The sequence below is a fragment of the Gavialis gangeticus genome, unplaced genomic scaffold, assembly GCF_001723915.1.
Source record: "Gavialis gangeticus isolate Ggan-Ray unplaced genomic scaffold, GavGan_comp1, whole genome shotgun sequence".
NCBI classification, from domain to species: Eukaryota; Metazoa; Chordata; order Crocodylia; family Gavialidae; genus Gavialis; species Gavialis gangeticus.
In genome coordinates this window covers 58683203-58708554 of record NW_017729004.1, presented here as the reverse complement: position 1 = coordinate 58708554, position 25352 = coordinate 58683203, and the positions used below count along the sequence as shown (strand labels likewise).

At 44.3% G+C, this 25352-nt stretch overlaps 1 protein-coding gene across 4 annotated transcripts in view; it reads right to left on the bottom strand.

Annotated features, from left to right (window-relative positions):
• DYNC1I1 (dynein cytoplasmic 1 intermediate chain 1) overlaps positions 1–24964 on the bottom strand; it is a 365136-nt gene extending 340172 nt beyond the window's left edge. For 2 of the 4 annotated variants that reach the window (XM_019508454.1, XM_019508456.1), the window contains exon 1: positions 24762–24964. The gene's annotated coding sequence lies outside the window, so the exon portion shown is untranslated. The remainder of the gene's footprint in view (positions 1–24761) is intronic. The other 2 variants (XM_019508455.1, XM_019508457.1) reach the window with 1 other exon arrangement.
• Positions 24965–25352: the final 388 nt, after the last annotated feature.

Sequence of the window (25352 nt, the reverse complement as noted above, 5' to 3'; positions counted from 1 at the left end):
TCTCTCTCTCTCTCTCTCTCTCTCTCTCTCTCTCTCTCTCCAAACAAATACCATAAACAATGCCCTCTGGGTAAATACTATAAAACCGTATACTAGTGCTCCAGAGACAGGTAAGTCACAGGTAAGTATTTGATCTGAAACAGATAAAGCCCAAAATAAACACAGATAACCAACAGATAAGCTACAGGTAAGTATAGGCAAACAATAAATAAGCCACAAATAAATTCAAATAAACAACAGGTGAATAATAGTGAAAGGGGATCCCAGCAGAGCCCTAGTCAAAGTCATAAATTTAAGACTCTACTCATCTACTAATTTACAACAGAGAGTTCACAAAATATAAGACATGACATCACACCACTTACGGCACAAGAACCTCAAAGATAAACTTAATCCCAAGGGGAAACCCCAATGCCCTTGGGCCTTTTCCCAAACCCTTCAAAGAAGCTGGTAACTTCAGGGGGGCCCTCCCAGTGAGACCTCCACTTTCAGGAGCACTTAAATAAGCAAGGGGGCCTCCCCCTCCCTATGGAAATCCTTTTTCCCTGCAACTCACGGCTCCCAGGCCCAGAGGGTGGCCCTCATCCTCTGCGCCAAACTGTTCTCTTGCCAGCGGTGGGCTTTGGGGGTTGCTGTCCCCTGGAACGGGGCTCTGCTATGCAGGGCTTCAGGGGCCTCTGGCTTGGCCCTGTCTGCTGGCTCAGTAGGCCAAGCACCATCTGGCTCCCTGGACTCAACCATATGCTATGGGTTGGAGGCCTGGGCTGCCTTGTGCAGCACCGGGCTCAGTCTGCTCCCGGACCCTCCGTACAGTGCCTCCTGCACCGAGCTCCCAGCCTTGTACCGGGGTTGGGGGACCTAAGCCATTCAAGTCCTCCAAAGATCCTGCTCTGTGCAGCGGCCTGTGCATCATGTCTCTGGCTGCACGCCAGAGCTTGCAGACTCAGGCCGTCTCACGCAGCTCCCAGGGTCTGGATGCCATGCGTCATGCTACGCACTGAGAGCCTAGCTGCTGGAGCCATCCGCCTTTCTCTGCTGATCCAAGTCTTCAGGGGCATTTTTGGGCTACCGCTTCGCCCTGCTGAGTAGCTCTCCTCAGCTCTTCTAAGCCCTGCCCTCCTCTCTTCTCCGTCTTGGATGCGTCTCCCTCATGCTGGGCACACAGCGCCTTTTATACTCTTCAGGGCTCCACTCCTGAAGTCTTCCTGACCTAACAGTGTTGCAGTCTTCAGTCAGGTCTGGAGGGAACTTCTCTCCCACTCCCCTCAGGAAAGGGGTGTGACTTCACTCCTTTTGCTGCCTTCTGATTGGTGGATGGGTCCACCAATCAAAACAGCAAAATCTCAAGCCTGGGACTCAACCAAAGCTGGGAAAAGTAAGCCTGCTACACTGTATTGACAACTGCATGTGTCAACTGCAATTCTACAGAAAGGTTGTTTAAAAATTGTATTTAATTTTCCGCTCTGCAGGAGGTCTATGAACTGCTTAATTCACAACAGTGCATGAGAATATATAACTGGCTTTGTGGTTGCCGAAATTGGGTCTGTGTCCTAGGTACTTACATAACCTTTATCTATTTAAAATCAGAGGGCATCATAGTCTTAGATACAGTTAGCCATGCAACATCCCTGTAAGCTCTAATCACATTTTAAAAATAGCAAATGGAAGGAAAGATACTAAGGGTTAAGACTACAAAAGGACTTGGGCATTAAGCCACTCAGAATCACAGCAATGCCTAACTTGTAGGCACTTGCTGTTAGAGTGGAATCCACAGCTCTCAGGTGCCTAAGCTCTCAATGCAATGCTTGGGGGAAGTCAGGCATCTCAGAATGTAATTATCAACACGCAACACACTGATTCTAGTCAGAACACTTCAGTAGTGAATGAAAGGCTAAAGTTCTCAGGGCATGTCCAGCCGAATGCACACATGCACTTTGCAGCAACTCAAAAGCCTTTGAGGCACCACAAAATTCATGCAGCACATAGGAAAAGGTTCTCCATGCTGCATATTTGCAGTGCAGAGCAAAAATGAGATACCAGAAAATCCCAGTATCTAAAAAAAAAAAAAGGTGGAGCAGCACCTGTGGCAGCAGTGTGCATAGTTTCACTCCTGAAACTGGAGCCTGGCTGGCCAGAGCCACACTCCAGCTGCCAGCCAAGCTCTGTGCACCCAGATTGCCACTGCTACAGCCCCAGGAGGCTCCCAGAACTCCAGGGAAAGCTGCTGGAGCCAGCCCATGTGCTGGACCCGGTCTCCCCTACCCCACCCAGGACTATCTGACACACACCAGAGCATGCATTCAGGGCTGTTCCCCAGGGATAAGTGCTATGTGCACTTTTGTCCCCAGGGAAATCCATGTGCACACTCATCTGGACATGCTCTCAGGGTCTAGGGATCCCTACTGGAGCTTCTAGGGTAATTTCTTATCAACTCAATGCAGATATTGAAGACAGCATTGGGACTGGGACCAGGCACCTAAGCTATCCTGTAGCATATATGGAAGAGATAGGTCTGGATTCCTGTCCCCGCTCCAAGAGCTGTTTATGCATTTTATATTAAAAAGCCATTGGATGACATATATAAGCAGCCACTGGAGTAAAGATGGGAACCCAGGTCTCCCCTTTTCTCGGGTAGTACTCTAGGATATAAATCTGGGTAAGTGCCCCAACCCTTGGGCTAAGGATTATGGTCCTGCTCATTGGCCCAATGAATCCTGAATTCTTTTCATATGGTGGCACCACTTGAAGATGGGGAGTGAAGAGCATCCCCTCATGTAGAAAAGCTAAGCTAGTGGTTAGGTCACAGTCCTGTGAGGTAAGGGCTCATGATGAAAAAACCATAGAACTGAGGTCCTTTCCATCCCTACAGTGCTCTAAGATACTGTATACAAAGTGAAAGACTAGGCGATATTCTTCCCGTAGTGCTTCTAAATGGAAGTACCCACAGGATGCATCTACATGAGACACTAACTGTGCAGTAACTTAATAATACTGCACAGTAGCGTCCCATAGCACAAACAGTGCTAAAACGCTACTGTGCAGTATTATTAGGCTACTGTGCAGCTGCTTCCAGGAAAAAGATTCCCCATAGGTTCACAGTTCCAGTGCCCAGGACTGTTCCCTGCTTGTCCCTCCCAAGTTACATTCCTGAGTCCAACTATGTACCCCTCCTGGGTACAACAAATCAGGCAAGCACGCCACAGAGTTTGGTCAAGAGCAGGCTACTGAACTCACATTTAGAACAGAAGAGAAAGCAGAAAAGTTAAAATACTCCCAGCCACAAGTGATCCACCTCCTGGTAGCCCCAAAGCATAGGAATAAGCATTCCCCATGCTCCCTCAGCTACCATGAGGCAGTGGATGGGTTCTCTCTCCCACCCCCTGATGTCAGTCACAGCACAGTAAATGTCTAAAAGGTAACTGCTCTACCTGGAATACTACGGCATTCTCTGATGTGCGTCAACTATGAATCAGGTCCCAATCAGTGACATTTGGGAATGGTGTAATTGCTACATGTTGCCACCTCCTCTGCCTCACTCTATAAACTGGCAAAGCAGTGGGGTACTAATTGTCTGCCTGAATGTAGATTTCTGATAAACATATGAACATTTGTCTATTTTGATCACATAACAAAAATTATACTGGATTCAGTGCAATTATTCATATGTGTAAAGTAAACCAGGTGTGTCAATAGTTACAGAGGCTATGTTTAGCCTTTTGTAGTACTACATATGCTCTGGTAGCGTTACGAAAAGTAAGTGTTCAGACATGCACTCTGCCTGTTGTACCACAAACATAGTGACAGCACTACAGAAATGTTTCTGGGTAAAACAGGAGCTTCCTGGTATCACTACATTTTCTCTAGACCATTACATGTAGAGATACAAGGCATCTTGCAGACCCCCAGTATTCCACATTGCTCCGTTCTCATACCCACCCCTGCTCAAAGGGGGCAGGGTGGGAGAGTGGCTGCAGTGGGCTCTACGACAGCCCACTGATCTTGACTTACTTGTCAGTGAGTGCAGGAGTAGGACTGGGCTCATCAGCAAAGAGCTGAGGTGCCACCACCACAATGGGGAGCAATGCTGCCATCACTATCACAGCTGGCCACAGTGGTGCTGCCACTGTGACAGATGCCTTCCCTTTGGTCTTCCCACTGCTGAGAGATATGACTGTCAAAGATGGGCTTACTGATAAGCTCCCCTCAACGGTGGGGGGAGGAGAAACGGAGCCACCCCTATCAGATCCTGGCTGAAGAACATGCTTTTGCAGTGATTTTGTAGACCTCTAGAAGACAGCCTCGGAATAGCTGAACACGGTAGCACTATATTTTAGCAGCAATTCAAAGGGCTGCAACACTTGTAGCTCTAAAAATGCACATCTGAATATAGTCACGATCATGCCTTGCCTACATATTTGCAATTCCAGAGTTAGTTTTTGCAGTATTTGAGATATTTCCTCTATGATGAATACGGGGAAGTACAGGGGAACGGAATATATGGAGGTTAACTGTTCGGTATTTATCCTTTAGGCAAAACTAGCAAATCCACTCAAGCTCCTGCTTAATTATCTGAAAATAAGAAAGCAGCTATCAAAGCTTGGATTTCAGGGACTGTTCCATTTTCTTCTTTATTTTTTAGAATTAAAAGCAGGTGGACAAGGGTCTGGCACTTTGTTATAGAAAGGTTTTCAAATAAGAGCATCCAAAGTTTTGGCGCTGAGCTGCCTCATTGTTGCTATGCAACAGGTTACCGCAACTCTTGTTTATTTATTTTGCAGCTGAAAGGGTATAAAAGATAGACACAGTTGCTCAAATATAGTTTTTATATCTTATACCACTTCATGTTTTGATTATTCTTCGTATATAATGGCACTTGAATTAGATAAACTCTGTTAAGGCAGAATTAGGAGGTCTCTACAAGGTAGTATACCGCAAAGCTCTAATGTTACTATCAGTTCTTCCAGTAGTATGCAGAATACCAGTACTGTATCTCTTTCACTTCATCCTGTCCTTCCATGACCTTTCAAATATACCACAGTCTTTTCACATATAATAAATCACAGTTCCATGAAAGGTTCATTAAGGTTGACATGAACTGACTGTTTTGTATTTGGTGGCAATAAGATGGAGGCACAGAGGGATATGCACAATATTCTGACCTGGTCTATAACAAAATTCAGTTACTGTTTCAGCATTGCTTAGGGTTTCCTGATGAATGTGCTCTGCTCATGTTGATTTCCATGGTATTGGTGCTGATCAATTCAAAGAAAGCTAGACTAGCAAAAAGGTCTTCTAATATCGCAATAACCTCAAAGTAACATCAACACTGATTTACACCTATTTAATAACTGGCCCATCTGTACTGCTGTGTATAGTTAGAGCTTAAGAACAACTGAATCCTCTGACAGTAATGTCTAATAAATGGTGAGCCTGCAAATATCCTGCTTTGATCATGTATGGAATATAGGACAAGTGTATGTATGAATTGTCAGGTTCTTCATCTCAACTTGTTTTCTTTCATTAATGTAGGGTAAAAAGAATACTGGTACTTATGATTGAGGAGCACCTCAATGGAGTTATGAACCTTCCCATTCTCCATATTCAGCTACTTCTTAATGGGTCTCATAAGGTATGCCACATAATCGTTTATGAAAATTCGACTAAGACATCTCAAAAAATTGACACAGCAATATTTGGGGCAATTTTGGTGATGGAGACCAACAGCAAAATCTAATTTGGTGGATACTAGAGATGGAAAATGTGAGTGGACTCACAAAAGTAACATCAGTTCCACGGGTTGAGAAGCACCGAACTAGAGCATAAATGGATGAATTCGTATCTATTTTGTGTTAACTTTCTGCATATTAGTTTATCTCCATGATATATGACATGGATTTGTCATTTCTCTTTATAGTAGGTATGTGGAAATTTAAATCCTGTTTTGCATCAGAACAAAAACCAAGACCTTTCAAACTTTTTCATGGAAAAAATAAGTCCTACTCTAAAATAGCCAACAGTATTTTGTTTAGGGCCCTCACCTCAGATATGAAATACTCAGGTTAAAGTCCATGCTATTCTCCCATTTTGAAGGTAAGAGCCTCACCATCAGGCAATGGGCAGCTGTGTTGCAGGGGGAAATCTCTCTTGTTGGCCCTGTTTCACTTTATATAAATAGCTGAATAGGAGGGAGGAGGAGGTGAACCTGAGCACACTCCAGCCAGCCTCCACATTTCGTGTATCAGTGTCCCTGTGTTTCAAAATGGTGGTGGGGGTGCTTTAACTAATCTTATTCAAGGAGCTTTAGTTAAAGCGCCCCACGGCCATTTTGAAGCACAGAGACGCTGATACACGAGATACTGCAGGCGCTTTAATTAGTGCCTCATCCCTACCCTTGGAGCACATGTAAAAAAGCCAAGAGCCATTTGCTGTTTTAGTTTCTTATTTTCTCTTTTTGACCAGGAATTCCACCCTGCCTCATCACAATTAGTATACTCCTACAAAAAGTTTCAGTTCCAACAAACTGAATTTTCCACAGGAACCTGTTTTGTTGACATTTTTTTAAAATCCGTTGTCTTCCACCAGGTTATCTCTTTTTTTCCTATTTTCTGTTGTGTCTTACTGTGTTTTCCTTGTACTGTCCCTTTAAGGCCAAACCCTCATGCTCAGCACTGCAGGGTTCAGTTGCTTGTCCCAGTTTTGCAGCACTGGGGACTCCCTGTTTTCTGCCATGAGGAGCTAGAGGCATTCTTGGTTCCTCTCCCTGCACAGGACTGGACAGGGTCAAGTCAGAGGCAGAGCAGGTATAAGATCTGCATACATCTACTAGGGCAATTGTTAAGATCCACCCTGGATATGATCCCAGAGAGTTATAATAATAAATTACTGTTAGTTCAACCCAGGAGCGTCCAGAGTGTTGTTGCTGAACTCACAACGTATCATCTGGCGACGAGGATGAGATGCTTTGCTGAAAAGAAATGACACCCCTAGATTGTGGGATGACATTCTGAGACCAGGCTGTGTTTTGTGATCAGAGGGAAGGTGTTTTTTCTTCTTCTTTTCTCTCTATTACAGCTCATGTTAGTTTGAATGGTCACATTGGGTCATGCAGAAGAATTTGATGAGAGCCAGCCAGCTTTTTGGGACTCTTATGCAGAAAAGCTATCCTATTACCTGGAAGCCAACAAAGTGGAAAACCCAGCACAGAAGTGCATGATCCTCCTGACAGTCTGTGGTGCCAAAACATTTGCCATTGTTCATTCCCTCACAGCACCTGCCTCACCAAACACTAAGTTTTATGCTGAACTAATTGTCCTGCTAAAGGCACATTATTGCCCAAGGCCATCTGTTACCCTGCAGAGATTTTATTTTTTTAAACAGGACCAAAATGCCAGCAAAGGCATAGCAGATTACCTAGCTGAGCTCCATCACCTTGCCGAATGTTGTGAGTTTGGGGATCTTCTGGATGACCTGCTTCACGACCGTCTCATCTGTGGGGTTCAAGATGAAGCAATCCAATGTTGCCTGCTCTCTGAACCAAATTTGACCTTGGCTACTGCACAAGAAAAAGCCTGGGCAGCTGAAGCAGCATCTCATAACATGAGAGAAATTTGCCAGGCGTTCTCCAGCAATGTCCGCTTACTCCAGAAAGATCAAGAATCAGATCATCACCAGGAAATTCAGCGGATTATACCCTCACCAACAGCAACACGTAAGCCAATTAACCCACAGACATGTCTGAGTTGTGGTGGCCAACACAGATGAAGGGAGTGCAGGTTTAGGAATGCAGAGTGTCACACCTGCAAGAAGAAGGGCCATGTAGAGAGGGTTTGCTGCTCAAAGGCCAGTTCCGGGAGACAAAAAGACTGTGGCAAATGTTTTCACTCCCAGACCACTCACAGGTTACAGTTCTCCCTCTTGTGAGGTGTAAAAACTACATTTGATTTAAAATGGTGTTGTTGAAACTCAAGGTTTTAAGATGATTGCACCTGTAGGAATAAATGGAAAGAAGTGCAAAATGGAAGTGGACTCAGGTTCAGGAGTATCCCTCATAGATGAAAACACATTCTTCCAGTTGTTTTGAAACTCTCTCCCCAAGTTATTGAAACCTGAGTGTCACCTGCATGACTACAATGGACATACTGTGGAAACTTTGGGTAGCTGCAGTGCAGATGTCCAGTATGGATCTGATAAGACAGTGTCTAACCCCTCATTGTCACTAAGGGTTCCCGCAAAGGTCTTCTGGGGAGAAACTGGTTCTCACCATTGGGAATCTGTATTCAAGGCATACAGTCTCTGCAGAGAAAGTCTGGAAAGGCTTGCACAGGAGTTTCCCCAGGTATTTTCTGAGGAATTAGGAATTTACTCTGGTCTACCTGTGACGTTCCAAATGAATCCTGCAATAGCCCCTATCTTCCCGAAGGCTCACAATGTACCTTTTGCACTGCGGCCAAAAACTGATGCAGAATTACATCGGCTTATTGCGCAAGGGGTCCTCAAGCTAATCGTACATACAAGCTGGGCCACACCAGTTGTTCCTACTGGCAGTGCTCTCATCTGTGGGGATTACAAGTGCACTGTTAATAAAGCACTTAAGCAGGACCCGCACCCAGTGCCTACCATTAACCAGTTACCTTCTGTTCTTGCAGGAGGGAAGGTTTTTGCCGAACTTGACCGTGTTCAGGCCTATCAGCAATTCATAGTGGATGACAAAGCTGCTGAGGCCCAAAAAATAATTACACACTGGGGAGTGTGCCATGTCAAGGGCCTCCAGTTTGGAATTTCTGTGGCACCAGGAATTTTCCAGTGGTTCATGGAGAAAATGCTAGCGGGAATTCCCAGGGTTGTTCCATACTTTGATGATGTGTTGATCATGGGGCTGTCTAGAGAGAAACTCACTGAGAGACTCAGAGAAATTTTACAGAGATTCGATAAAGCAGGTCTCAGAGTAAAAAGAGAGAAATGTCAACTGGGAGTTTCTAGTATCAACTTTCTGGGGTATCAAATTGATGCTTCTGGCATTCACCTAATTGAAGACAAGGTACAAGCAATACAAGATGCCCCTATATCAAAATGCAGACAGGATCTTCAAGCATTCTTAGGACTTCTCAATTTTTATCAGATGTGGACAGATTGAAGAGAGTCAGGCAGAGGGCAATGAAAATGGTTAAGGGGCCGGGGCGCACAGCTTCTGAAGAGAGGCTGAGTGAACTGGGCTTATTTAGTCTGGAGAACAGAAGACCGAGGGCAGCCTTCAACTGTGTGAAGGGTGGTTCCAAAAAGGAAGGAGATAGACTATTCTCAGCAGTGGCAGATAACAGAACAAGGAACCATGATTTCAAGTTGCAGCAAGGGAAGTTTAGGTTAGATTTAGGAGAAAATTTTTCACGAGGAGGGTAGTAAAACACTAAAACAGGCTACCCAGAGGGGTCATGGAGTTTCTGTCCTTGAAGGGTTTTTAAGACCTGGACAGACAAAGCCTTGGCTGGGATGATCTTGTTGGCAATAGTCCTGCTTTGGGCAGGAGGTTGGACTTGATGACCTCCTGAGGTCCCTTTTAACCCTAATTTTCTGTGATTCTATCACATCTTCTTAAAAGACAAAGCCACCATAGCACAGCCCCTTCATTGCTTACTGGATAAAGGAGCTCAGTGGAAGTGGACTTGCCAGCACAACAAAGCCTTCCAGGGCATCAAGAAGTTGCTGACATCAGACTCTGTCCTTGTTCACTATGATAAGCAGAAACCACTGTCCATTACTTGTGATGTCTCACCATTTGGTGTTGGTGCTGTCCTCAATCACACATTCCCTGATGGCACGGACACACCCGTTGCATTTTACTCAAGAACAATGACTTCAGCCAAGAAGTACTCTGCACAGATTTATAAAGAAGCGTTGGCAATCATTGCAGGAGTTAAAAAATTTCACAATTATGTTTATGGCTGCAAATTTGAAATCCAAACGGACCACAAACTCCTTCTTGGGATTTTTACTATGGACAAACCAACTCCTCCCATTTTGTCTCCCCGTATGCAACGCTGGAACATAATGCTAAACGCATATGACTATACACTTGTGTAAAAAACAGTGAAAACGATTGCAAATGCTGATGCATTAAGCTACCTACCACTACAAATACCTGATTGTGCTACTCCTCCACCAGCAGAAGTCCTCATGCTGGAATCCATGCCAGAAGCCCTTCTTCAGACTGATCAGATAGCAAAGGAAGACTGCAAAAGACCCTATACTTGCCCATGTCCTCAACTGGGTGTGGAGGGACTGGCCTACAGACAAATTGGCTGAGGAATTCAAGCCATTTTTCATCATGTCAGCATGGGCTGTTTGCCCACAAGGGTTGCCTCTTGTGGGGAAATTGTGTCATAATTCCAGAAGCAGGACACCAAATCATACTGACAACACTGCACTCAGCACACCCAGGTATTGTGAGGATGAAAGGGCTGGCTAAAAGTTATGTATGGTGGCCAGGTACGGACAATGACATAGAAAGGGTTGTGAGGGAGTGCAGCATTTGTCAAGCAACCAGTCATAATCCACCAAAGGCACCAGTATTCCCTTGGGAAATGACAAAGGAATGCTGGTCATGCATCCACATGGATTTTGCTGGCCTTTTTCAAGGTAAGAACTTTTTAATTCATAGATTCATAGATTGCATGGGGCTGGAAGGGACCTTGCAGACCATCAGGTCCAGCCCCCCCACTCTACTCTAGGCAGGAAGACAACTATCCAGTCTCCTCTTGAAAACCTCCAGGGTAGGTGACTGCACCACCTCTGGAGGGAGTTTATCCCACAGTCTGGACACCCCAACTGTGAAGGAGTTTTTCCTGGTATTCAGCCTGATGCAGCCTTCCAGGAGTTTGTATCCATTGGTCCTGGTCTTCCCAGGGGAGTCCTAGAGAACTGGCTGAGTTGTTCACCAAGCTCCTGATGCACTCCTCTGATATACTGGTAAGCCGCTATCAAGTCCCCTCTCAACCTTCTCTTCTTTAGGCTAAGAAGGCCCAGGTCCCTCAGCGTTTCCTTGTATGGCTTGCCTTGCAAGTTCCTGATCACATGGGTGGCTCTTCTCTGGAATCCCTTAAGTTTTTCCACATCCTTATTGAAGTGTGGTGCCCAGAACTGGATGCAGTACTCCAACTGCAGTCTCACCAGTGCCAAGTATAGTAGAAGTATCACTTCCTTAGTTTTACATGAGATGCATTGGTTGATGCATGCCAGCATGTTGTGTTTGCCCTGCTGGCCACCCAATCACACTGATGGCTCACGTTCATGCAGTGATCAATCATTACTCCTAGGTTGCTTTCAGCCGTGGTGCAAGTCAGGCTGTCACGTCCAAGCCTGTATGTATGTTGAAGGTTATTTGCCCCCAGATGGAGCACCTTACACTTGGAAGTGTTAAACTTCATCTGGTTCCAGTCTGCCCAACTCTAGCCTGTCCAGGTCCGCCTGTATCAGCAACCTCTTTTCCGGTGTGGACACACTTGGTGTCATCCATGAACTTGGACAGTGAGCTTTTCACACCCCCATCAAAATCATTGATAAAGATGTTGAAAAAATTGTTGTTGACTAGTACTCAAAATGGCTTGAAGTGATTACTGTCTCAACTCTTACATCAACTGCCACTATAACAGCTCTCCATCAGCTGTTCACAACCCATGGGGTGCCTGACACTATTGTTTCTGATAATGGCAGCACATTCACCTAAGCAGAGTTCCAAGATTTTGCAAGCCACAACCTCATTCGAACTGTTACCATTGCACCTCGCAGGCCGCAGGCCAATAGGCAAGCTGAGCAAATCGTGCAGACTACAAAAGATGCACTGAAAAGGATTGCTGTAGGAGACTGGCCTACCAGACTGGCCAGATTTATGTTTGCTCAACATGTAATTCGTTGCCTTACAACAGGATCCAGCCCATCAGAGCTTCTTATGGATCGTCGTCTCAAGACATGCCTTGACCGTGTTAACCCAGACCTTGTGAAAGACATGCAGTTTCAGAAAGAAAAGGAGTTGGACTCCACATTGGCATCTGGTGCCTTACATCTTTTCATTCCACAAGAGACTGTGGAACTACGGGACAGGCCCACAGTGGGTTCAGTCTACAATTGTAAGTGCCACAGGACCCGTATCATATACAGTCCAGACTGACGACGGACAAGTTTGGACATCATGTGGACCAGCTGTGCGGGCATTCTCCTACTGATAACTCTACACCTGAGCAATCTCCAAGCACCAATCCACTGCCAACAGACATGGATTCACTGGGGAAGTGCTTACTTGTTTCCACAAATGGAAACCCTTTGCCATCACCATTGCCGCTGGTGAGCCTCCAGATAGGCGCTGGAAGCGTCGTTGTTGAGTCTCCAGATAGGCTGACAGGGTCATCATCTGCTGAACCCCTCACTGAGTCCAGCTCTACAGAAAGACCACAGCGGAAGCAGAGTCCTCTCAAATGGTTGAGCAACTATTCTGTCTAGGGGGGAGCAGTGTTGTGTGTTATTGTGTTTTCCTTGTACTGTCCCTTTAAGGCCAAACCCTCATGCTCAGCACTGCAGGGTTCAGTTGCTTGTCCCAGTTTTGCAGCACTGGGGACTCCCTGTTTTCTGCCATGAGGAGCTAGAGGCATTCTTGGTTCCTCTCCCTGCACAGAACTGAACGGGGTCAAGTCAGAGGCAGAGTGGGTATAAGATCTGCATACATCTACTAGGGCAATTGTTAAGATCCACCCTGGATATGATCCTGGAGAGTTATAATAATAAATAACTGTTAGTTCAACACAGCAGCGTCCAGAGTGTTGTTACTGAACTCACAACTTATTATTTTCCTTTTAAACACTATTTGAAAGCCAGATGTTAGCAAAACCCTGGAAAATGGATACATTCCATTTAACTGAACTTCTCATATCCAAAACTTAAAAGAAACTTCATATTCAGATCCTAATCCAATTGTGACAAAAGCCTGACATACTGCTACTAAAGAAAAAGGTGCGCTGTTGACATATAACTTGCATTGTTGAATTTGCCCCAGAAATTAATTCCATTTCAAAACAAAAATATGCTTTGCAGCTGTTTTCTACAGTATGCCACTAGAACTGAAAAAGTACAAATAGGCAAATATCATACGCATATTTAATTTATTTAAAAAAAATTAAGATGCCTAAAGAAAGTAGTAACTGGCATTAGCTGGAACTTATTCTATCTGTTACAAGTTCTCAGAATTTTCAAAGCAGTAGAGGCTATAACACTGACGTTTAATTCAGATTATATGAAATTTGCCCTGTTCTTCAAACACAAAGCAATGTAAGTGAGAAAACAAACACCTCAGCCAGTCATCCATGCTGTCTTTCACAAGGGGGAAAGGACACACTAAAATAAAACTGTAATATTTCCTAAAGTATAATGCTAACCACAACAAAAATAAATAGATGAGAATAGTTTAAAGATAGAGGTGAACCCAAACCTGAACCCTGACTTTTAATGCCACCTGCCTTTTGAAAGGTTCCAATCCAGACTTTGCATTTTGGGTCCACCAAATAGGTCTACAGTTACCCTGGCAAAATTATATTCATAATATATTTGACCTCCCATAGAATTATATTATTAGTACATTTGCATAAGTACATTTGCATTACAGTAGCATCAAAATGCCCCATTTGAGTTCAAGTCCACATTATAGTAGATGTTCTGCCAACACATAGTAAGAGATACTCCTGCCGTGAGCAATATATTATTTAAAAGGAAATATAGGAAAAAGAAGTATTATCCCAGTTTTACAAATAGGGGACTGATGTAGAGAAAGGTGGAGATCACAAAGAGATTTAGGCACCGTGATGCTCAGCACTACAGTATCAGGTGTCTGACCCTTCACTGTAAAATCCACAACCCTGATTTAGCCACATTATGCAACGCATAGGGAGAAAAGATAACTCAATGAGATCCAAAAAAAAACCCAGCACACTGAGCAGGTTACAATCTAAGCTGTGCAATAGGAAATTTGAAGGTAGGAGTGAGTTTTACATCCTGCCTCTCTCTGGCACTTAGGAGTCACTGCCTGAAACCTTCTCCCAAAGCAACCTCTCAAAAACTGAGGTGGGTCTTTTCTTAGTTTTAAAATACAGTCACTGAAGAAAGGAAATGGTGGTGCCCACTTTTTATCCAATGACTTAATGGTTTCACTAAGATGTGGAAGACATGGATTCAGTTGCCTTTTTGACCTGTAGAGACCACTTCCCATGCATCTGCACTAACAATCGGGCTATAAGCTACTGTGGAACTTTGGTCGATGGAGAGCCTGAAGATGTTCTGTTGAACCTGTATCATTGTGTGGAAAAGCATTTAAGATGTTTTTGTTGGGTCAGGAAAAGCAGAGAAAGACTGTAATCATAAAGTATTAACCTATTGGTTAGGTCCTTCTGCTGAGAAGCAGAGGCAAAGGTAGGTTGTAGCCCTTCCTTGGATTTTATTTAATTATTATCTAGTGGAAATTTGAAAAATAATTCTGGGAATAGGGAACCCAACTTTTATGAATTGAGTGCCCGAGCCACTAGGCTACAAAGATGTGCATTTGCTCTCCCATGCTCTCCGGTGCCGAAAATCTTAAGTTTTCAGTTTACTGCACAGTGAAACTGGAGGCACTGGTAGCATGCCCACCTCAGAATGCCCTAACCACCAGGCTGTGGGTTTTTTACCAAAGGTGATACAGAAAGGAATTGCGTATTGATCTTCCACATCCTAGGTGAGTCCTCCAACCACTAGATTATTGAACTACGGAGAGAAATCTCACAAATGCCACTATCTTCCATGGAGCCCTGTCTGCTCTGAAGCTGCCCATCAAGAGCGACAAGGTCTCTCAGGAGAAAGAGGCAGAATACTTCATGGTCTGTGGATTTTGATGGGACTTAAATGCTAAGATGAAGGTACTTCTAGATATGTCTAGAAAGAACTTTAGCAACCCAAATAAGGCACTTGTGGATTTTAAACACTCTTTGTGTTAGAGAATTGCAGAGGGATTTTGAGGATCACAGTTTGGGACTTAGACACTACAGCACTAAACCCTTTTTCAGCCCTGGTCCAGGGTTACAGAGAAAGTCTGTGATAAAGACAAAAAATTGCATCCCTGAGTTCCAGTCCAATTTCCTAAAGAAGAGAACATCTTTTTCATAGATGCCTCTCAAAAGAAAAAAGGACCCAATGCACCTGTGCTGATCATGCTTTATTAAACCACTTTTCTGAAAACAAAATCAGGCTTTACATACCAGTAATATCAGAAGAGATTTTGCACCAGTGCAATTCCCTTGATTTCATTAAAGGGGTACTTGATTTGCACTGGTGCAGGGCTAGACACAGGCACAGGCGAATTAGACGGCAGCCCCAGGGCCCGGACAAAAAAGGGGCCCGAAAATGGTAATTTTTTATTACTATTATTATTATCTCTGGTGAAGGAAGTGTCAATACTAAACGTTCATCGGGGCCACCAAAAATCTAGGTATGGTGCTGCACTAGTGTGAATGAAATCAGAATCAGGCCTACAGAAAGGACAAAGCAACATTGAGGGGATCTAAGATTGGGCTAGGACCGGTGAGATTAGCATTCATATTTGGAATATATACATATTACTTTTGCTTTTGGTGGTTCACGTACTGTTTGAAAGCAAAGCTGCTTTCATATTTCTTCCTCTCTCTGGTCTCAAATGTATTTTTATAATATAAATATTTTAAGCAAGAAAATAAAAAGAGTGCAGCCATAGTAAACTGCATAAAGAAAATATTACTGTAAAATTCATGAAGTGCATTAGCTAAATGACTGTAGTGTTTCATCTTTTTCACTTTTGGTCATTCACAGTAAAGACAATGATGTTTCTTTTCAAGTTCTGTGCTTAGACTGACAAGACAAAACAAAATGGATTTTGTTCAGAATTATCAGACAAAAATGGTAAATATAAAAGTGTTGAATTTACATATATTTCAAAGTATATGAAGGCCTAATAATGGTAATAAAGTAGTCTCTCTTCTGTTTCCTCACTGTTAACCAAAAGGAAATATTGTGGGAAATAGTATAGCAGTCTTTCCACAGGCTTCCTCAGCACAAATACAGAATGACACCACTTGTTGGTGTGTTTATTACAATCCTATTCTACCCTATCAGCACAATTTTTTAATATTATTCTGGATATGGTGAAAAACAGAGAGACAACATTCACAAACACTGCCAAATGCAACAGATTATACACTTAAATAGATAAGTGCACATGAGGAGGTCCAATTTAAGTCTATTTTCTCATAGTTTCAAAAGGTTAAAAGATTTAAGCCACTCATTTTTAATAATCCTAGCAAAAGAACGTATATATAACATAGACTGCCTTTACCTAGGTTGGTTCACAGCTGTTTTTGTGTTCACATGCAGGAGGTGGTGAAGCAGTTGAAATTCCCTAAACAAACAGTTAGTACTCAGAGATAAGTTCTCGTATGTATTCAAGAGCAAATTACAATCCTGAATCCTTAAAGGCTTGGTTATAAAGCAGTATAGCCAAATATGCAACTCTAGACAAACTGACCCAAAAAACCCCCATACAATACACCACACAGCTGTACAACTTAGAAGAGCATGACTAATGAGGATGATAGTTCTTTTATATCATTTGTGCAAAAGCTAATGTGTATTGTGGATAGGACACATGAATTTATAGGCAGATAATCCTCTCAATGTCCTCTTATTGTTGTGAAAAGCAAAAGGAAAAATCTTCCTAATACATTACCATGAATAAAGAGTCAGAAACACAGTCCTGCATACCACCACAAAAAGGTTAGACTCTCAAGTACAGAAATCTGCACTTTCAAAAAAAAATCAACATTTTTCAACATAACCCCTGTTTTATTAATTAAATATTTAGTTTCTGCTTATATGCAAAATGCATTTGCCCAAATTAACAATTGAGCTGGTAACTGCTCTGACCAAATAGTGGTGGCCTAATGGGCAAAGTAGAAATTAAGGAAATACATCAAGTAGTATGGATTTAATACTACTGCCTGTTCATTTTAAAAGCTATGGTTTGAGTTAATGGATACAGCCTAGAAGGGTTTAGCTGTATAATGCTAGGGAGAGTTATATTCTCCCTGCATGTGGTCTGTGATCTATTAATGATTAGTATTTAGTAGTACTGGAAAGCATTTTAAAGTATAGTTTGGAAGGATTACTTAATTTTTATATTGGATTCAATCTAAAAATATTAAGCTTAACCATTATACACAGCTCATGTACATATATATTACATTTCATTTTCAAATGAAAAATAACTATGCCAAGCATAAACTCCCCATTTCTACATCTAAAGCATCAGCATAAAATGCTGGTCCTTGGGGAGGGTTGAAAATTAAATCCAGGATGAACCAGGCCAGGAGCAGAAAATGTGGAGTTGCTGCTATGTTGGAATTCAAAATCCCATGGTAGCTCTGACACTATAAAAGATAATGTGGAGAAAGTGACAGAGAAAATGAAGGCAAAAATTAAAATAAAGATAGAAAGAGCAGTAGGGAGAGAAAAAGAATGATGGAGGGAAGAAAGAGGCAGATAGAAAGGGAGGAAGATGTGTAATGCTCCCTGAACCATAAAGACTTTAGAGAGGATGCACAATGGGATAATGCAGTCTAGTTTCCCCAGACCAGGAGAGCTGACATACAGGCAGTGAAAGGTACATTCACTTCAACTGCTGAGACTCACAACATTCATCTGGACACTGATTTTTCATCAGATAATACAACTGCACATATGTAGGGCACACCATAGTAATCACGCAAGACCTCACTCAAAGCCCATAAAGTCAGTAAAAAAAGGTTTAAGTAGGATGGGGCTCTCGGTCCTGATTTCAGATGGCAGACACATCAGGTTACTGATAGCACTCTGTAGGAATGCATCCCACTAAATCTATAAGACTTTCTCTTTTCTTCTCCAGCAGCAGGACTGACGAGATACAAATCATCAAAATAGGCACATAAATGAGAGTTCGGCAAAATTTAAAAGGCTGATATATCTATCTATATGGAATGGAGTATGTGTGTATATATACACACATACTCCATTCCATATATATATATATTCTATTTTTAAAAAACCAACATATTATTTTACACATCAACCTTATTCCAGAAGCAACAAAACCTCTTAGACACCCACTTGCATTAGGTGGCTCCTTTATAACCTGACAAAATCCCTAAGTGCCTATACTTGGGCCTCTGACCAGGCTCAGACGTGATCCATGAAGAGCATCTAAGCACCTTACTCCTAACTACGCTCAGAGCAAATCAGTTGCTACCTGGAGAAGTGCTTTAGCTCTGCTCAAGTCTCCAGAAAAGCACAACCCATTAAATGCCCATAAAGAACATTTAAATTACAGTGGCAGCATTGAGGTAAACATAAAAGCACAGTACCCACAACCACTCTCACTCAACAAAAACACAGCCAGCTACAGGACCACCATCCATCTTTTGCCTGAAGTCCAGTGGTTAAAGCATATGCCCAAAAATAGGAGACCAGGATTCTAAGCTCTCTTTAGCTTCAGGCAATTCAAATCCCCATCTCTCACTTACTGGAGAGTCCTCCTACCACTAAACTACAGATACCCCTGCATGATGGCACCCTTTACTCTTCTTGTTGAAGTCAAGCCACTGGGCAACTGTAACAGGATCCACTGCCAGCAATGGGCATGGCACCTCCTTGTGGCTACTCTAATCCCACCCCTCCATTCTGGGGTCACTCCAGGTCCTCCTTATCTTCACCTGTCACACCTCTGTTGTTATTAAGTCTAGGAGGATGCCTCCAGAGAACCAGAATGGTGGTCCATGGTGCCTTGCCCCCTCCCCCCCACCCACTCATGGTCCCCAAGGCCTCTAGCAGCCCACCAGTTGAACCATCTAAGCCCTTATGTGGCGCATCTTCAGTAGCCTCCTTTCCTCCCCTTCAGCTACTCCCATGCCTCACAGCCTTGACAGTCACATAAAGCAAAACCCAGACAGTGAAGTGTAGCTGGGGTGCTTTTCTTCTAAGCTTTCCCCATGCTTCTACACAGTTCTGCTAGCTTCCCCCAGCTCAGGCCTTTCTGAGCCTATGAACAGTTCCTCCAGTCTCCCATACTGTTTCTCCACTCAGCACAGGGAACTCCTAGAGCTGGCACAGCCAGGGTCAGTCCCAAGTCCCCAGCACTGCTTCTTTCTACTTCCAAATGAGTTCCATCCTCCAGCTCTGTCCAGGTCAAAATGCTCTGTTTGCCACTTGTACAGGGTTTACCTAGTCCCTGACTCTTTCTTCCCAAGACTTGACCTGGGCTATAGGTATCTTTTCTTGGTCTCCTCAGCAGGCCATTACTTAATTAGCTACCAGCTGCTTATTATCTGGGACGCTGCACCTTTCTAACTCTACTGCCTAGCCCTACTCTTGATAAAAGGGCTTGGCCCCTGTTACAGCAACCAACAGTGCTACTGTCGTATGGACAGGAAGAGGGCAAGAAGCAGGAAGCCTGAATCTGTAGTCTGGTGAGCAGAGCAGAAAATGACTAGGGGGAGAGTCTAGGTTCTGGGCCCTCTTAGCAGGGGCAGATGAAGAAGTGGATGGAAGGGTGCAGTTGAACTCCCCTTTGATTCCTACTCTACCCAAGTTTTAAAACCAACTGCCTGGGACAGGAAGCAGCATTTCTATCGGTGCATCACTGAGACAGTCAATTAGCTTCATGGCTTGTTATCATTATCTGATTCCTGCTAATCTCTCTCTACTCAACAGGTGTTAAGGACCCTCCATCCTTTTTAATGGTCTTGACATTCCCTTATGCAAACTATCCTTTCTTCTTCCATTTTACTGTCTGTTAGCCATTCCTGGTAACTCAGGTGTGGTAATATTAACTCAAGTGTAGAAATGACTGACAGTGAAATATTGGAGGCACTGTGAAGATGCTCAAGAAGACTAGATTTTTTTTATAAATCTGAATGAGACATTTAACCATAACAACTAAAAATGAATTAAACAATATCTATTGACTATTTTTGCCTAGTTTGTTGTATTTTTTTAATCTAGTATATTACCATTCCAATAGTTATAGTTGTTTTTGCTTTAATCTTAAACTGAACAATATAGTGCTAAACCCTACACGTCAGTAAAACATCTAGTTTTTCTTTAGCTGGAGAAAAATGTGTTATATGTGATGATGAACCCTTTTCAAAATCCTAGATCCACCCATGCCTGTTAGCAGGACTCTTTATATAATTTACATTAAGCAGTTACTGGTTAAAAAAAGAAATAATCCTGGCAGCAGGGACCAGTATCCAGGATTTTCCCAACCCAGGGAAGTCCCTCATCAGTGGCTTGCAGTGATTGCCTGAGGTCTCCAAAATAAAATCTGTAAAAATATGAGATTACATTAAATTGAAAAGATTCTGAAAGAACGGGTAACCTGCCTTATTGATCCCATGTGGGTGCTAACACAGCTGCCACTGGTGTCACTTTAAATATCAACATTATTAATCTTTTCTCCCTATTCATCCATGCAAGCAAGGAAAGAAAGAAGGATATTATTATCAAGATCCAAAGAGTCTATAGCAGAGGTGACCAAGATATGGCCCACAGACCAGATCCAGACCATACAGCCTTGTCATCTGGCCCATGGGACTCCTCACAAGTCCAGAAATTTTGCAGTGTTGTGAGCCATGACAACATTAATTGCCACAGCTCCTGGAGCCACAGCACTGAATGCTGCCACTGCTCATCCTGCCATCAAATTTCTGGACTCATGGGCCAGATCAGGAGCATACAGCCATGTCATTCAGCCCATAGGCCTGTCTCTGGGGTGGGAGAAGTGGCAGCAATTAATACTGTGGCCACCAAATTCCATCCTCATTGGCCAGATGATACAGCTTTGTGCTCTGGATCCAGCCTGAGGATATGCAGACCTGGATGAGTTGAGCACCATTGGCCTACGCCAGGGGCTGGCATTTATTTCAGGCGGAGGGCCGCTTACTGAGTTTTGGCAAGCCATCCAGGGCTAGATGACAGGCAGACAGGGGCAGATAAATACTGATTTTCAAAATTTTTTAGGGGCCTTGCAGGTTGGATAGAATGGCCTGCGGGGGCCACATGTGGCCCACGGGCTGCATTTTGCCCACCCCGGTCTATGGTAACCAGCAGCTCATTTTGGCAGCAATTTTGGCAGTATGAATGAGTTACTGTAACAGGGGCCAAGCCCCTATTACAGAGAATACAGAGAGACCAGAAAATGGGCCTGGTCCCTTTAAGACCAAGGCCTTTTGGACTAGCAAGGCCAGGTAGGTGTAGATGACAGTGGGTGCAGATGACAGGGGGAAATGCCCTGGAAAGATAAAACTCACCCTGCAAAGAGGCGTGGGGGCAGAAGGGTCTGACTGAGGAGATAGCTGGATGGCCTACTTAGAGGAGAGTAGACCCTGCCAGCTCCTGTAAGTCCTGTTAGAAGGGGGAGAAGTTTTGCTAGAGTTGTCTTTCGCTGCTGGTTTGATGAACTGTGTGTTGATCCTTGCAATAAGACTGTGTCCATCATCCCAAGGTGGGGAAGAAGTTTATGTTAGGTACCCTCCTTCTTTCCTTCCTTCCTTTCATTCGACAGACACCTGCTGGACTGAAAGTGACTGTAACGGGAGATGTGGAGGCTGCAGAACAGAGTGTTGCAGCACCCTGGCTAACCTAGTTCCCAGGAGGAAGGGGTTAGTTGCAGAAAACAGTCTGAGGGCCTGCTGCAGTAGTGCAAGACCTTTAAGTAAGGTGGCTGCAAAGTCCAAAATCTCAGGTTCCAGCTCCAGAAAAGTGAAAACCCTGCAGCAGCCCAGAGCCTGAAACCCTGAACTGAGAGTCAGAGACTGAGGAGCCAGGCTGCAAAACAGAAGGAGGATACAGGTGAAGCAACAGCCTAACCAGGAAACCCAGGATGCCACCTAGGAGGAGCCCTGACGGGGGACAAGATCTGGCCTCAAGAGTCCTCCCCTCTTCTGCTTCAAACAGTGGTAAGGCACCTTGCATATTAACTCTCTCCCCAAAAAGGTGTGGCAGGCCTGGGGTCTAGGAGGACTCTGAGTAGGGTGGGAAGGCAGGATGGATGGAGGGATCCCCTTTTCCCTTGGGTCCTGCCACAGTAACCTAAAGAAATTTCTCACTAATACTTTTTTGCTTAGTCAAGAAGAATCCAAGCCCATGCAGATCATTTGAGGCTCACAAAAAGAAAAAGCCTGAGAAGCCCAGAAAACAGCCCAGGAAAGTATCCCAAAGTTTGTAGAATTTGTGGATCATGCACAATTTTATGTTGAACATCAGCACAAATGGGTGGATCTTACAAGAATAACACTATCTACCATTTTTTCCCTTAAAACCTGCTGCTACATGGCTGTGGCAAGACCTCTACTCTAACATACTGCATTCGGTTCTCGTATTGATACTTTATAAAGAATGTCAAAAGTGGAAAAGGTTAAAAAGAGTCACAGGAATGAGTCAGGGTCTAGAAACCACATCTTAGAATGAAAACACAATGACCCAATCTATATAGCTAACTGAAAAAAAGTGAAGCGGTTCTTTGACATGACCTCTAAGTACCTATGCAAATGACTTTTAAATAAAAAGAGATGCTTTTTAATACAGATCAAGGTACAACAGCTGAAAGCCGAACAAAGAAAAATCCCAACTTGAAATAAAGCAGGCCTTTTTTCAACAATAAAGGTAATTCTCAACTATTAGATCCTCCCCAAGGCAGACACCCTAAAATCTGTAGGAGACAAAGGGGCCCTACCTTTCCTATCTAGCTGGTCTCCAGTCACCATCTCCTTATGGCCCATTAACCACTGCTCTTTCTGCATGTCTCTCTAGCTACCCTTAAAAAACAAGCTTTCCCAAAGTGTAAAACTGTGTAGATAATTCAGTTTCAAACTTGTGCTGGTGTCTACATTTGATTAGGAAATAGAGTCCGTGGGCAAAAAACCAGCCAGTTCCACTGCCCCTTGCTCCCACCAACTTCAGAGTTGGGTTATCTGAGATCCCTCAAAGATTACTTTTGTGAATTGTGAAGTAAAGGAGGGAGTATGTTGCAGAGATGGAACGCCCCTGAAAGGGGCCTTTGGAAATCAGGAGAGCAGGGGAAATAAATTTATATTTTTATAGGTTAAAAATTCATAGCCCAGGGGCAACCCAGTGCACCATGATGGATTAAAGTCCACTCAAAGTTTGTTTCCATGAGAGTGCAGAGACATATGTTACATTCTGGGGAAAAGCTAATATTTTGTACTGTGAACACTTGTGAGTCTCACCAAAAGAAGGGTTCACAGGTATTGATAAACCCTAGAGGGTGTCTTATCTCTGTCATGAACATGGGGGATTGCCATTAGGGATTTCAAGTGATAAGAGGAATTAACAGTGGGGAAAGGAGATGTGGAAGGAGCTATATCCTCCCATACAGAAAGACAATAACTGCATTAACAAGGCGGCAAGCTATTGTGCCTTAATAAATGGCAGTAGTAGAATTCTATCCAGAGGCTTGATAACATTATCTATTAGAAGACATATTCTTTCTTTCTTTCTTTCTTTCTTTCTTTCTTTCTCTATTCCCTCCCTGACAGACTTTTGCCATCTTGCATGGTTGACTATTTGGGATACTTTTAGAAGTCATTTTCTTTCTTCGTATTAAGAGAAATTATAGGTTAAGATAAATTACCGGGTGTAAGTGTCTGAAGCCTAACTCATGTCAGCCCTTTCCACTGCATCACTGCTACAATATTAGGCTGGAATTCTTTGGTCTATTTACATTCTGTAGCATCCGAATGTACGAAAAGTGTTGTACTTTGTATCCATGCTAGCATGAGCAACCATATGTTGTGCCACTCAATAATACATACAGAGGCTTTATGCTGTCTGCTGACCCATGGGGATTCCCAGCAACAGAAGGCCATAACTATAACAACATCATACTGAGAAAGGTATTAAAATTCACTAATCATAGGAAAAAGGGTTCTCTCTCATCCTAAACTCTCCCTGCTGTGCAAAGAGCTATTTTCCAAACAGAAGTCTCATTCTCCTGGCTTTGGTGGATTTTAGAAAGCTTGCAGTTGCACAAGAAATCAAGCACAGGGAACTATTTTTGCTGTAAACTCTCCAGGGCTGCAGCACAAATGAGTTGTTGGAAGAATCACTCCATCTCCTCCCCACCACACCCAGCGGAGCAGATGGCACCTGTTCTGATGGGGCGGGCACATGAACAGACCTTGCTGTGGACTCGGATGGGAACAGGGGGCACCGTGTTGAAAACAATGACGGGGTTCACGATGCCCCCCCACACCTCGTTTGATCCGTGGGCCAGAGAGAGACGGACTTTAGAGCTGGAAATGTCCTGACCCATCCCTCTGCGGGTGAAGAAAACAGAACGTGTCCAGCTTGATCCCCCACCCCAGGCGCTGCAGGGACGCAGGAGCCCCCCGAGAGCCTGGCCACAGCTGGGTCCATGCATCCTTCCCCACCAGGCACCACCGCAGCGAGGTCCCAAGCTTTCCCCGGGGGGGGGGGGGGGTTGGCTGCCTGCCTCTGGCTCTCCCTCCCCGCTGGCTAGATGCTGTCATACAACCAAGGGAATGATCGAAGGGAGAGATCAGGTTTCAGCTCCTTTCCTCCAGGACCTGCTGCCGCTGCAACACGCATCATCCCTGGTCTCGGAGCCCTGCATCCCCGGAGCGCCAGCATCCTTGCCCCCGCCCGGGCTTTACCTGGCCGTGCCGCCGGGCACCTGCAGAAGGAGCTTCGGGCCTCTGGGGCCGGGGCTGCAGGGAGGGGGTGGAAGGAGCCCGGTGCTCACGGAGCAGCTGGATCCCAAATGGCTGCTGCTGTGCGGTGCCTGCGACTGCAGCCGGATCTCTGCCGCGGTGCGGGAATGTGCTGTCTCACGCTGGACAGGCTCCTCCCGAGCAGAGCCGCTCCCGCCTCCTCCTCGCCCCTGGCACTGACATCGCTGCCCTTCCCGCCTCCTCCAGCCCGGCCCGCTCGCGGGCGGGGGGGCGGTGCAGGAGCAGGTGCCCCCAGGGCCCGGGCGTCTGGACTCGGGGCCCTAGCGGGGTGGCATTCGCGTGAAGGGCTGGGCAACTCCACAAGGGACCTCGTGGGCATTTGGCTTTTGCAAGTGCGTGGCCCACATCACGTCCTGCCTGCAGCTGGCTTGAAAAGGCCGAATCAAGGTTGTGATGGTGCCAAGTGGTCGGAGCGGGGTGCGGGGTTATCATCAGCAGGGATCCTGGTTTTCTCTGATTTAAAAAAAAAAAATCCCTCGTTTTGGGATTTAAAAAAGTAACCCAACATTCATT